Below are 15,098 nucleotides of genomic sequence, written 5' to 3'. Positions count from 1 at the left end.
AAATCTCTAAGTCATGCTTTCCCAAATAATTATACATAATAATAATGATAACTAACATTTATGCCTGGTCCTCTGATAAACCTTTTACCTCACTCTAACTCTATGAGGATGATAATTTGTACTGTACTCATCTCATAAGTGAGGAAATTGTACAAATCCACAGACCAGGCAAGTCACAGTGCTAGAATTTGAACGCAAGTGTCTCTTACTTGAAATCCTTGCCTCAAATAGCTCCTATTCCTCTTTTATCCATCTCAGCATTCACACACATAAGTACTGGTTGGCTGTGTAGGTGGCAATAAAAGTCCAGTAAATCCTGCTATGATATAGCTTGTTATTACACAGACTTATAAATGATTCAAAACATGTTCTTCAAAATATAACAGCTCCATCATAAAAGCTTGACTTCGCACAGTCAGCACATATGGTAAATGATAGTCCTATAGCTCCGCATCAGGTAGATATAGCACTAGTTCACATGCATAAGACAATTCCATGATAAGCATTTCTTTCAACCTTAATTGAATTTGAAACATTCATTTAAAAATTTTAAACTTGGACATTTAAAAATATCATTCTATTTTTTTATTCTTTATTGATTAAAGTATTACATACGTCTCCTTTTCCCCCATTGACTGCTACCCGGTCACTACCCCACCCCCCCTCAGTGGCTGTGACCATTGGTTATGCTTATATGCATGCATACAAGTTCTTTGGTTGATCTCTTACTCCCCCCCTTCCCCTCACCCTCCCCTAAAAAATATCATTCTGGAATTAAAGCAGAGGAGGTGGAGAGATCACATTTTGCATGTTCACTGCTGAATTCTAGCACTTCACCCATACTTTGTATATATGAATGTATCTTGATGAGAAGTACGCTCATACACACCTAACATATAGTACACACATGAAACATGGAATTATAAATGCTCACTAATTGTCCACCTAATTGTCCACTAATTGTCACCTCTATTTTTTGTGGTGTGGTCACTGTTGCTTCTATTAATAATTTGTTCCTTCTAATTGCTAAGGAGTATTAGACCGTATGGATGTACCATATATTTTTTTATCCACTGACTTGTTGAAGGGCATCTCGGTTGTTTCTCATTTGGAGTGATTATAATTAGAGCAGCTATACACAACCGTATACAAATTTTGTGTGAGCATACTATTTCATTCCTCCAGGGAAAATACTCAAGAGTTGGATTGCTCGCTCATACGTTAAGTGTATTTTTTTAACTTTTAATTTTAAAATACAGACTCATTGGTAATTGCAAAAACAGTACAGAGAGGTTTTGTGCCTCTTGCCTTGTGCTAACAGCTGACAGAATGATTATCAAAACACAATGTTACCCCAATCAATAAACTGACATTTGCACAATATGATCAACTACAGCCCTTACTCAGATTTTACGTTTTTGCCTGGCCCAATTTTTGTTTGTTCTTGGTGCATGTGTGCATGTAATTCTGTGACACTTTATCACATGTATAGATTTGTGGCACCACCAGCACAGTCAAGATCCAGACCTGTTCATCGTGGAAAAGGGACTCACTGCCTCACCTCTATTTTATACATGAGCGATCTGGCCCTAGCTGATTTGGCGCAGTGGATAGAGCGTTGGCCTGCAGACTAAAGGGTCCCAGGTTCAATTCCAGCCGAGGGCACATGCCCTCCTTGCGGGGCTCAATCCCCCCCAGTAGGGGGCGTGCAGGAGGCAGCCAATCAATGATTCTCTCTCATCATTGATGTTTCTATCTCTCTCTCTCCCTTCCACTCTGAAATCAATAAAAAAATATGTGAAAAAAATAAACATGAGCGATCTCCAGCACAGAGATGCCCAGGAAGGTCTCAGCCTGAACTCAGGCAGCGCTCAGCGATGGAGGCGGATTTGAGTCATGGCTGTCCCTGCCCAGCATGCTCTGCGGCCCTCCCTCGGATCATTTTCACCCAAGACTACACAGCACTTACAATAACCGCTAAAAAGTGTGGCCTGGCAGAGTGTTTTATTAATAGATAAAATTATATTTATTCACTTAATAAATATTTGAGTGACTAGATTAAATTCGTTTTTAAAATACTTGTAGATAGACACTTTTAAATTTTAAAAGGGTGATTAAAACTCTCTCTGCTCTTTTAAGTAATATTAAGTGGAACCTTATGAAATTACAATTTTAAGTAAAAACACAGTGGAATATCACCATTTTAGAGGGTCCAATCTAATTATAATAACAATCCGTACGTAGGTATTACTGTCCTGGGAGTTTTATAGAAGTTAATGATATTCTTAAGCTAACATCATTACAAAAGGCAACTCCTAAATTCCAATGCATGAAAAGCCCGTGCGCTTTCCTGCGATGCTACTACACGGATTTAGGCATTCCAGCAGTTTTATTGTACTGTTCATTTACAACTTCATCTCTTTTTATGGTAGATGGTATAATTGACAAATAGATCTAAGCCAGGTTGTATCCCAATGTACCCTGCCCTGCACAGGGAGGTCACAGCTGTAAATTCTCTTCGCTGCTACTTCACAGGACTCCCAACCTGTCTGCTTGACCTTCCTCGGGCTCACAAATGTGATTTCCCCGTCCAGACCTCATCGTGAGCTGCTATAGCTGCAATTGCATTTCTGACCAGCCCTGAATAGAACAGACACTGTTTTACAACAGGATTTTTTTTTTTTCTGTTTTGAGAACAGATACATGTAATTCTGGGAAATGGCTAAAAGTACATAGAATTTAGCCAGGCCCAGTTTAGAAGCTAAGTCTTATACTACAGTCTCTCTAACTAGCTGGGCAACTTGTGCAACTAAGTTCAACTTAACCAGGTAAAAACTCCTTGCTCTTTATGAAATTTATATTTATCTTTTCATTCCGATATTCTTCCCTTCTTCAACCAGTGTGATAATTCAACTGCTTAGCTTCTCCTGAACTCAGTATCATACTGAAGTCATAGCCTCAGTGACCCATCTTGACACACAGTCCCCTAAGCAATCTGTGCTCTCGTACGGGGAGATGCTCAGACTCTCTGGACTATAAGGAGCATCTCTACCTGGGACCTGGGTAGCCTTCATGAGTGCTGTGCAGTCCCTCCCATTTCACAAATCTGTGTGCACATGAATTTCCCTGACTTGTGTCTAGCTGTTATGAAATGCTGAAAGAAATCCTTCACCTCAAAAATACTATAATAAAATGCCTCATACTCTAAGCACACAGATCAATGAAAGAATCATCTCAATTTGGGAGATTTTTCCTCTTGTAATTGAAATGACTGATTCTTAGAATTTCTGTTTGAAAAAAAAACAAAAAACACCTCACATATAATTTTTAAAAATGTGTTTCAAAATCTGGAGGACAAAATAATGAGATTACTTCTGACTGCCTCAGTTAAAGAAGAAAAAGATGGTAATGATTAATGCATACTTAGGGATTTTGAATCTCAACAAGAAGACCATTGAAAGAGCTTTAAGAGGAGGGGATTCTTAGCTCAAAAATGTATTTCAAAATCATGTCCTCTCCATGGAAAGTGCTTAGAACAGTGAGTATAAAGCAAACAGTACCATGGATGTGTGTATCAATGAAGTATCTATTCTCCAACCCACTCTTCTGCATTTCGTGTGATTTTTTCCTAGTACATTTGGAACCCTAAGTTATTTAAGGGAAAGAAGAAAAGGAGAAAACTACAATGGATACAAAATCTATACTATTTTGTATAGAATGTGAAAAATTATTAATTTTTTTAAAAAAATTCTTTTCAATGACACTTTCAATGAAATTATTGATAAGCAGCTTTAATTTCAAGCAGGTCACAAGAAACCAAAAAGAGTGCAACAATCTCAAATGGATGAAAACTGACATGAAACACAATGATCAGTACCATGACTCTGCATTTTTTAAACTGTTAGGAATATGTTGCATCAGCCCATTGATCTACTCTCCTAATGACTTCCCAGAGCTTGGCTGATACAAGTCCAATGACCAAGACAAGGTGGGCGCTCTCTGGGATTTTGGCACAGAACCCTACTGGGTGACACTCAGGCTCTGGCTAAATGACAGAGAGCAGATCCCAATTAGATGTGCCAAGTGGAACCTACAAAGGAAACACTGGGAAGCAGGAAAGGACACAGTGATCTTTGGAAAAGATTATCTTAAAGATAGGATGGAGTATAGGTACAGAGAAAAACCTAACTCAATAAATAAAATCCATGCCCTACTTAATGATGTAGCCCTTATTTTGTACCCACATATAAAGATGTATAGTTAGCATATGCAAGGCATATTCACCAGGGAATAACTGACATTAAGCTTAGTGTTCCTAACGACTCCAAAATTTACGTGCAAAGGTCAGCTCTCCCATCCTTATATGCATATGTCTGCTTAAGAAGGAATGGCTTAATCATCCTCCTGGTGATATAAGATACCACAGGGATTACACTAATATTCGAAACCACCCCTCCTTCTGGGTTGAATAAAATGCTTGAGCAGGAACTTGGCAAACTGTCCCCAGAGGCAATTAATTTTTTTAAAGACAGGGCACATGTTCTCCTACTCATGGATTCTGACGACGTGGAGATGAAGATTTGACTTCTCAACCTACATTCATGTGAGGAGGAATAATTGAATGAGCTAACAGCCCCGATGTCTGTAATTAAAGGGAACTTAATATTTATTGTAAAGTAGAAGTTGGCGTTAAAAACCTATATTTACATGTGGTTTTGATTATGCAAATACACTCAGTTTTAGATAACTATACTTGACTTAATTTGTGCTTTGCCCTTTTTTTTTCTTTTCCAATCATGCACAGATGCTTTTCAATTACTGAGGGTGCGATGAAGATTGCCACTTCTTAAATGAAGGGCGAGAAGTTTCTTTTTTCATAAACCGATGTTCGAGCTGGTCAACAGATGTCAGAATTCTCTCCTAAAGTTTAATGTGAGTCTCAGATGGACTCATAAGGCAGATGCTGACTTCAGAACTCCATTTTCCCGCTTCTGTTTCAAGAAAACGATCAACACTTTCCTTTTCTTGTTCTTTAATATAGCATGACAGAATCAAACCTTGTACTCTTTTTTGCTCACACTTGACAACATCTATCTCTTCCCTTTTCTCCTAATCATGTTAATACATAAATCATACCATGTGACCCTCTGTGTGTAGAGATGCAAAATTACTGCTCACAGAAAGGGGGGAAAAGGAACCAAAATTAACAAATCGTTGCCTGGCCAGTCTTCATTCCTTAAAAACTTAACAGTCACTTTTCATTTTCTGTTTTCAATTCATTTAAATAAAAGGCTGTGTGGCTAAATAAACCATGGCGATTTCAATATAAGTAATCCAATCCCTTTCCATATGAAGTAAGGGACCTGGGGTCCAGGCAATGATTTTCCTACTGTTCGCTGTCAGTAAAGCTGGCTTAGACTCGCATAGCGATACACATTTATCTCACTTAAAATTCATGCATGTTGCTTCTACAAGAGAACACTTCAGGAAAATGTGAAAAATTATTAATTTTTTAAAAAAAATTCTTTTCAATGATGCTTTCTAAACCCCCTCCCCTCTTTAGTCCAGGGCAGAATTCTAACTGGTCTATGAATCTGGTTTTGCCACATTCAGTATTTTCCTTATGAAATATTATTTGCTTTGATGTCTGTCTTCTGGATGAAATTTTAATGGAAAACTAGGGGTAACAATCACTTAATAATTATTCTTGATTAACAATCACAAAATAAAACAAACGGAATGTATCCCTAGCCCACTGAGAGAAACCAGTGACAAAAACACGTATCCCCTGAATTAGAAATAGCTTCTGCAATAAGATGGAGAAAAATGTATTGGTTAGCTTAAGGGAAATTAAACAGATAACCCCTAATGTTTGTATAGCACTTTTCAATTTACAAAGCAATAAGCACACACATTTTCTCATTTAATGTAAACCCCACCACCAAGTGAACATTAACATGGAATTCCATCACAGCTCTAAGGATGAGATTCTTTTTTAAAATCATTTTTTCCAGCCCTATTTATCCCCTCCATGCCCTCTTCCACCTCCCCCTTCCCCCACAATCACCACACTTTTGTCTGTGTCCATGAGTTCTCTCTTTTCTTCTTTTTGCTCAATATCTGCAGCACCACCATCACCACCACCCCTCCCACCCATACACACACACACACACACACACACACACATCATGACCAGAGCTGTCTGTCTGTTTGCTCTCTATCTATGAGTCTGTCTATTTTTCCTGGTAGTTCAGTTTGTTAATTAATTCCACATATGAGTGAAATCACATAGCACTTGTATTTCTCTAACAGGCTTATTTTACTTAGCATAATGTTCTCCAGGTGCATCCATGTTGTCGCAAAGGATAAAATGTTCTTCCTTGTTATGGCAGTGTAGTATTCCATTGTATAAATGTACCACAGCCTAAGCTGTCAGTTGGACAACCCCTGAGGGCTCCTGGACTGCAAGAGGGTGCAGGCCAGGCTGAGGGGACCCCCAGTGCATGAATTTCATGCACGGGGCCTCTAGTGAACAAAATAAAAGGACAGAATACTCAAAGAGAGAAGACATTGTAAATAATAGATTTGATAAAAGGTTAATGTCCAACAATTATAAAGGACTGGAACAACTTGACACCCAAAACAATCCAATTAAAAAATGGGCAGAGGGCCTCAATAGACATTTCTCCCAAGAGGTCATACAGATGACCAACAGACATATGGAAAGATGATCATAGAAAGTAATCATCAGTGAAGTGACAATTAAAACCACAATGTGATATCACCTTCCACCTGTCAGGATGGTTATCATCAGTAAATCAACAAATAAAAAGTGTTGGTACAGATGTAGAAAAAAGGCTACCCTGATGCACTGTTGGTGGGATTGTAAATTAGTGCAGCCACATGGAAAACAGTATGGATACTCCTCAAAAAAAATTGAAGATAGGGTTGCATATGATCCAGCATTTCCTCTTCTGGGTACTTATCTGAACTAAACAAAAACACTAATTTGAAAATATACGTGCACCCCTATGTTCATTGCAGTATTACTAGTAGTATCCAAGCTATGGAGCAACCTAGATCCTATCAACAAATAGATGGATAAAAGAGATGTGAAATATCCTATATAATAAAAGGCTAATATGCAAATTGTCCCCTCAACGGAGAGTTTGACCAGGAGTTCAACCAGGGAGTGGGGCCGCTGGCCAACCACCTGCAGCCCCTTCCTCGGCTGGCCCCACCCCTGATCAGCCCCCATCAACCCGATCGGGTGCGGGGCCGGCCAACCCAACTACCGATGGCCCCTCCCCCTGTCCAGCTCCGCCAATCGGGCCCTAGTGCATGAATTGGTGCACAGGGCCTCTGGTATGTTTATAATGGATTACATATGTGTAATAGAATAGTATTCAGCAATAACAAAGAATGAAATCTTGCCATTCCCAACAACATGGATGGACTTAGAAGGTATTATGCTAAGTGAAATGTCAGACAAAGGCAAATGCCATATGATATCACTTTTATGTGAAATCTAAAAACCACACAAAATAAATGAACAAACAGAAGAGGAATAGACCCTAGTTATAGTTGCCAAAGGGAAGGTGGTGGAGGAAACAGGACTTTAAAAAAAAATAGAGGAAGAGGAAAGTATACATGTAATCATGAACTAAAAACTTAAAATGTAAAACATACTCAAGATATTTCTTCCTAATCTGCCCAAGATATTGCTTACAGTTCGACTTTATGTAAAATATTAACTCCTAAGAAATCATAACTGGAAAAGTTAAAAGCTAACTCTGCCTATACCCATTTGATTAGCTTCATAAATAATAAGCTCCTTCTCTCTCTTTATCTTTCTCCTCTGCAATAAGGGAAGATACTTGAGATTTATGTGGAAAGCTTTGGCAGTCTTCTAAAATTTACTAGGATGGGGAAATAAATCAAATTTGAGGCTCTCCTTTTTTTCTAAGACAAAGTTATTTGTGACCTAAATAAGTAGTGAGTTGGAGAATCAGGCTGAAATAGGAATTTCTATGATATGTATATTTGCTCTGTATGATTTACATTATTCCTTATGGCGGCAGCTTGGTTTTCACTTTTGATCACTTAATTTGATTTTGATTATCTTGTGTATTTTGTCAGCAGTATGAGCTAGGCTTTATGGCTGTCTAAATTCTTATTGCATGAGAAATGAGAGAGGAAATATATTTTATAAAATCCTATCTCCAATAAATTGACGAAGATAGAATAACATATTTTTAATGTATCTCAATAATGAAGTATATTACAAAATGAGGTAAAGGGGAAAAAACCAGAAGCTTGTTTGGGGCAGCTGAAAGGCTAGTGATCAGTAAGCTAGAATTTTGCTCCTATTTTTGCACTTACTCATTACCTGGCCTTGAGCTAACCACATCTCTCTCATCCTCTGTTTCCTCACCTACCAAACTGGAGATTGGATGAGCTGAGTTTATGTGTGATCATGAAAAATGATAATAGTACATACGTTTAGAAAAACATTGTATAAAAAGCTCAGTAAACAACCTAAAAGACAGCAGTAAAACATATGAATATATAATATGCTCATACTTTTATTTATAAAGCAAAAACCCAATGCATACAGATATTTGAAATTATTTTCACCAGAATTTTAAAAATGATTGTTTTTAGATAGAGGCATTAGGGGTATTTTTCAAAAATAGTTTTTGTTTTTGTTCTTCTGCTTAAAAGTAATATAATCATTCTTTTTAAAAACCTAACAACAAACAGTGCAGAATTTAAAACAGTAATAACATTTCATAATGATTACATGTTAATTGTTGTTGCTTTAACATTGCCAAGCAAATAGTGTGCGTTTAATTTATATTTGCTGAGTGCATTAATGAATTCTTTAAAAATATTTCCAGAGTTTCTATTTAACTGGTGAAAATAAGTTTCATACTTTCTATTTTTAAAGTACACTATCAATATTACCATTATTATTACAAAATAATCATAAGTATTCTTATGGAGCCTGGCTGGAATATTGTACAACAGCTTTTAAAAATCAGAAGTTCCTGATTTTCACATTCCTGGCTTCCTTCCAGACTTGTGTCAATCACCTCCTGAATAACTCATTTCACCTAAGATCATAACTAACGTAATATAAGTATATGTTACTTTACAAGACAGATTTATCTTGAAGGTTTAGATAATCTAAATGGCATTTTAAATGCATAATGAGGCTTCACATTTAAAGGAACCCTAAGCTCTTGCAACTAAAGAACGTTCTGTGATGTGAATAATCAAACACTAACATACGTTTTATAAATTGCCGTCATACATTGGACTTGAGGAAGTTTATACCTGCCTTTTTCTAAGAAATGGAAGAAATTATTTATAAATATTTGGAAAGTGCTTTTTTTTTTCTAGTTTGACTTAACCTCTGGGAAAAAAGGATAATCAACAAAAACAGCAATGGATTTTAAACTTTTAACTGATGCCAACTCAAAAAAAAAATTATCCTTACCATGTTAAATACCTCACCCTATGACACAGTGCCAATATCTCTCAGGTTTCTAGGTCTTCTCACTAAAGGCTACTGAGCCCATCCATAATGGAACTGATTTAGTACAAGTTACCAGTGAGTGGATAAAATAGTGATGATAATGAGTCTATGGAGTTTCTTTCTGTTATAATTTGGGAATTGACAGTATCTTCTGGGACACAAGCCCAGCAACAAGAATGGAATTTTTGACCAGCCAAGGTCGAAATGGCTATATGATGTTTAGGAGTTAATATCTAGGGATTGTATCTGTATTCAATCGCTAGAGGTGGTTGCTTAAGTTCCTGCAAAACATTTCAATGAAATCTGATTCAGAATAAATTGAATATTCTTCACTCTAAGGCTATACACCAAAGGATGTAATGACTCAATGAGCTATAGATATCTCAGTATCATCACAAACATTCACAAATGATGCATAATGACTATGGGTAATGGAATGACTCCAGAGTCATCAAGAAGAATTATTAATGAATAATTATAGCACATAAACTTGAAGAGGAATAAATTATTTCTAAAAATACTAGAAATAACACAGGCTATGAGACACTCTTTAAGTAATGACTTGTTCTTTCCCATTAACGTTAAATAATTCAAAACCAGATGCTTCCCTTTTATTTGATATAATTAAATGATAATGATTTTTATATCAGTCTTCTTAGAGCCAAATTACCAAACCAGAATCTCTACTACCAGAAAGTAACCCTGAATATGTCTGCTTTATATATGCAGCACTAATAGTCAGTAACCAAAATCAAGTTTCAAGCACTCACAGTATTCTTTTCGTTGCTATATAATATAGTGTGTGCAAATGAGAAGTAAATAGATCACCTAGTTCATTCTTCTTTCAGCATATAAGGCTCTATTGGCATTGCACAAAAAAAAAAAAAAAAAAAAAAAAAAAACTGCTTTCTGCTGGTATGTCTGTAAATAAGGAAGCATCTATTGACTTCAGTGTACATGCTATTAATTCCTCCAGATCATTAATAAATGGAAAATTGAATTGACCTCAACCTTTGCTGGTAGTTTCCTGCCCCACACAATCCTGGAAAGGATTTTTACTGTGGATGTTCATTTGAAACCTAGTTAGTCCTCCTTCAGTTTGTGTTAGTCTAAACCTTCTTGGACTTGCAGCTCACATTCAAAATGGTGACTTCGCTCTTAATGGCTCGCCATTTTTTCTTTATAAAATCATATTAATTATCACACAGAGATTTTCAGATTTGGAAGAAACTTTAATGGCCATGTAGTTCAACTCTTTCTTGAAAATGGTTTCTTCTGTAAAGTCTTCACTTGGTACAACTGGACCATGTTTGGAAGCTAACTCACTACCTCCCACCTTCCCCCTTTTGAACTCATTTGACTTAGGGCAAGCCTCCATTCTGACATTTACCATTTGGTCAGTCATCATAGGTCTACCCTCAGAGTCTACCCAAGTCAATGTAAGTCCTTTTCTTCACGACCACTCCTCGTGTGTTTAAGGATAGAAACTATGTCCCCTGAGTCTCCTCCTTGTCAGATCTTAACTACATCTCAGAAATGGGAAGATTACATTCCTTCACCTTTGTGACAACAATCCTGTGAATTTGGTTTAATTTGTCTATATGTTTCACTTTGAGTTTGGCATTGGAGATGTGCTCTGGCCAAAACACAGAAGCCTGAGACCATCCCCTGTATCATTCTGTGTCTGATTCATCTTTATTTATGTAATTGAAATCACTAACTATTATAGTTGACCAACATCAAGCTTGACATCTACTAAAATCCCCAATCATTTATCCAACTTTCCTTTAATACCTATCCTCACCTCAGGCCCTGGGATGCCTATATCTCAAGAACAGTAGCAGGAATCACAGAAGAAGTTTCTGTTATAGCCACTCCTTTTCTTGGATGGAAGGTCCTTCAAGTGGCCTTGAATGATACTTCGGCCACTTTGCTTTAGCTTCCTCATTCCTATGGGTCTCTATTCTCCTAACACTGAAAGTCAAGTTTTCCTTGGTTTGACCTTTTGCACCTGTATCTACCTATTTTCATGTGCCTACCTATCAAACCACCACTCTTTGTAACTTCTATATCTGCGCATACCCTACTACTTAATGAGCTGGTTTCTCACTTCATTCTTTGTTTCAGTGATTTATTTCTGTAAGCCTCTGGGACATGATATGTAAAATCTCAGAAAGATCACTTTCATCTTTTCTTTCTGTGACATACATCAATATCTCTCACGTTAAAACAAAACTCCCTCAGCTGCATGGTATACAGGTATATCCTACTATAATAAGAGGAAGATATGAACTTTTCTGCAGCTTTAGCATTGGGAACAGAATCTGACACCCAGGGGACATATCTATTGGGATAGTTGAGTTCCAGGGCAGGTCACCAAAGCAGACTGTGATGGCTCTTTCTACAGCTCTTCTATTAGGACTATTAATTCATGCTCCAAAGTTTATGTGGGGAGGACAGCGGTTGGAAATGGAAAGGAGACTGTATGACCTTTCAAAAGTTGTTCTAACTGTCTAACATCACTTTGTGAATCTGAGTAGCTCATTCATTATGCAAGGCCTGTTTGTAAATATTGATAGCTTTAGTACTCAAAACTTAGAGCATCTATCCCCCCCTCTTAGAAAAGAGCATTGTCTTGTCAAAGGAAAACCAAGATTTAAAAATCTGTTAAATCTTACATTGTTTAATAGCACAACTGTATGAGCCAAAGTTTAAGTGTTTTGTCAAAGATAATCATATCAATATCACAGTGTGGGATAGAGCTTCACTACGGATTGTTTTTCCTTCTGAATTTTCTGTATCCTCTCCTAAATGCACTGCTATCCATTTCATTGACAAGCTGAAGTTCATTGCTACTATTAATATTTCAGAAGTATGATGCCACCTTGCCGCCCCTCTTTCTGTTCTGAGCTCTGCTACATAGATTGTACCCCACAGAGCTGACATTTCAATTAAGAGAACACTCCTGCCAAGTCTCTGCTCGGCCTGCTCTGTCCTCACCTCCATCATTGGCACAGTGTTAGTACTTTTGCCACTGACCACATTTTTTCTTGTTGGATAATTTCATAATACTCTTTCCTTTGACCTTGTTTTAGGATGTACTATGCAGGATTGTTTCTCTATTTGAAAGAGAGGGGACTATGCATGTAAATTATTTAAATTTCTTCTGCAAGGGATATTTGTCTCTTCTCCCCCACTTACTTATTCAATCATTGATTTATATCAGTGTGGACTACTGGATCACCATTCACATGTAAAAACTCACATTAGGATTCCTTACTCACATAAGGCGATTCTTTCCCTTGAAATTCAAGAGGAGATTTTTTTCAGCCCTCATATTTTAATTTCTTCTTCAGATGGTATGATTAGAACTAATGCTCATACCAATTACTATATAGCTCTGAGAATTTTGAAGGACCAGGGCCCAGAGTAATTACATTTAAATTAGGAGACCACATAGTATAGAGTTAGAAGCATGGACTAACCTGCCTGAGTTCAAATTACGGGTCTGCCTTTTGGTTGGTATAAGACCTTGGGTAGGTTACTTAAGCTCCCTGTACCTCAGTTTTTCATCCATAAAATGGGGATGATAGTAATAATGTGTGGGGTTGTTATGAAGTTAAATGAGCTAACCTATGTAAAGCCCTAAGTGCCTGGAACAGAGTATAAAGTCAACATCAGACATAAAAACCACAGTTTATATTTTACACACCAGATAATGTCATGCATGGTAAAAGGTGAAACTCCTAGTTAATAATGCTTGGTAAAATAGAAAATGCTATTAACCAAAGGTGAAATTAGTGTAACACAGAATGCCCTGGACTAGTGGTTCTCAACCTTCCTTAATGCCTCGACCCTTTACTAGAGCTCCTCATGTTGTGGTGACCCCCAATTTCATTGTTACAAATTGAACATAATTAGAGCATAGTGATTCATCACAAAAACAATATGTAATCATATGTGTGTTTTCTGATGGTCGCGACCCACAGATTGAGAACTGCTGCCCTAGACCATAGTTACTTACTTATAACTCTAGTATTTCATATACTTTAGTAGGAAAGAAACGAAATCTGAATAAAACACTCTGCAAAAGAAAAGCTATGTAGACAAACAAGGTGCTAAAATTGGGACAGGTAGTAGAAGGCCTAGATATTGTGACCCAGTCTCCCTTCCAGCCTGCTCCTCCTGTTCCATCTCTCCATACATGCATTCAGAGAGAAAACTACAGCATGAAGGAAATCCAGCCGCCTGCTGGTTTCCATAAGTAATGTCTCACCAGGACATAGGCTCTCAGAGTCACTTATGGACTGTCTGTAGCTGCTAGTGCGACATGCCAGAGCTCAGCAGTTGTGTCAGAGACAGTATCATGTAAAATGCCCATTATATTTACCAAATGTTTGCCAACTACTTATTGTCCTAGTGAAACTAATTTACAGTTTCCCACAGAACCCCTCAACATCTCTGCCATTCTCTCTTTGCTCATGTTGTTTCTTCACCTTAAAATGCCCTTCCTTTTATTTTCACAAGTTTAAATTGAACAATGCCAGTGGATCTTGCAAACGTCCCTTTTCCTTGTGAAGCCTACTAAACTTCCAATTCGGAGACTGTATTCACTCGCCCTCCAAATGTCTAAATAGTTATCTCCTGATATACAGTTATTTAGGTAACTGGCTTTGTTCACCTTCACTATTAATATCTTGAGGGCAGAATTTAACCATGTATTTGTATCTCCAAAGTGCTGTATCAACAGGTACTCACTAAGCAGTTGTTGAATGCAGGCATGCATGAAGAAGGAAATTGAGTCATTTGGCTAAAAACTACAGTATGTCCAGCAGTGATCTCCAAGCATCTTCTTTTCCTGCCCTTCCCAGTTTGCAAGAATTCCATAGACAAGGCAGGGCAGGCACTTCATCACTGACAAGATCAAGAATTAAAAAACCTCAACAAAATATCTACTACATGTGTAAGCACCAGTGCGAGTCTTAAGGTAGCCCCGCAATTTGGCCAAGAGGGAACCGAGAAAATCAGTTTGTGCCTGCAATTAGATGTCTTGGGTAAGAACTCAAAAATACAGCCACTTCTGCATTAATGCAATGACATTTTATTATTATTATTATTATTATTATTATTATCATTTCACAGGAATTCTGTTTACCTAATTATTTTACCAATGAGAAACTTTAGAATGACAACATGACTCACACAAGGCAACCCAGTTAGTATCTCACACCTAATCATCTGATCCCAGACTCAGTGCTCTTTTCGATTCACTGACCTGGAAGATCCAACTGAGCAGTAAGTATCTCTCTATCAGCCGCCCAGATCCTGGCAGACTTCTAAATTGGATCCGTTGTGAGCCATTTGGTAGAAACAAATTTCCTTTGGCTTTCTTTCCCCCAGCTACATGTAGTTCCCATCTGCTTTATAGGTTTACAGAGCCTGAGAATTGCCCAAGTAATAGCCCAAGTGTCCACTGAAACAGAGAATAATAACGGTAGAGAGAGCTCCGGACAATGACACAAGATATCTGGGTCCTGCCCCCTAATTTACAAGGTTC

At 37.5% G+C, this 15,098-nt stretch overlaps 1 protein-coding gene across 1 annotated transcript in view; it reads right to left on the bottom strand.

Moving 5' to 3' along the window:
* DCC (DCC netrin 1 receptor) overlaps positions 1-15,098 on the bottom strand; it is a gene marked incomplete at both ends in the record, with an annotated part of 936,944 nt that overhangs the window by 732,489 nt on the left and 189,357 nt on the right. The window lies entirely within an intron of this gene.

This window comes from Myotis nattereri, assembly GCF_964212035.1.
Source record: "Myotis nattereri genome assembly, chromosome: 8".
Classification (NCBI taxonomy): domain Eukaryota; kingdom Metazoa; phylum Chordata; class Mammalia; order Chiroptera; family Vespertilionidae; genus Myotis; species Myotis nattereri.
This window is presented reverse-complemented; position numbering and strand designations above follow the sequence as displayed.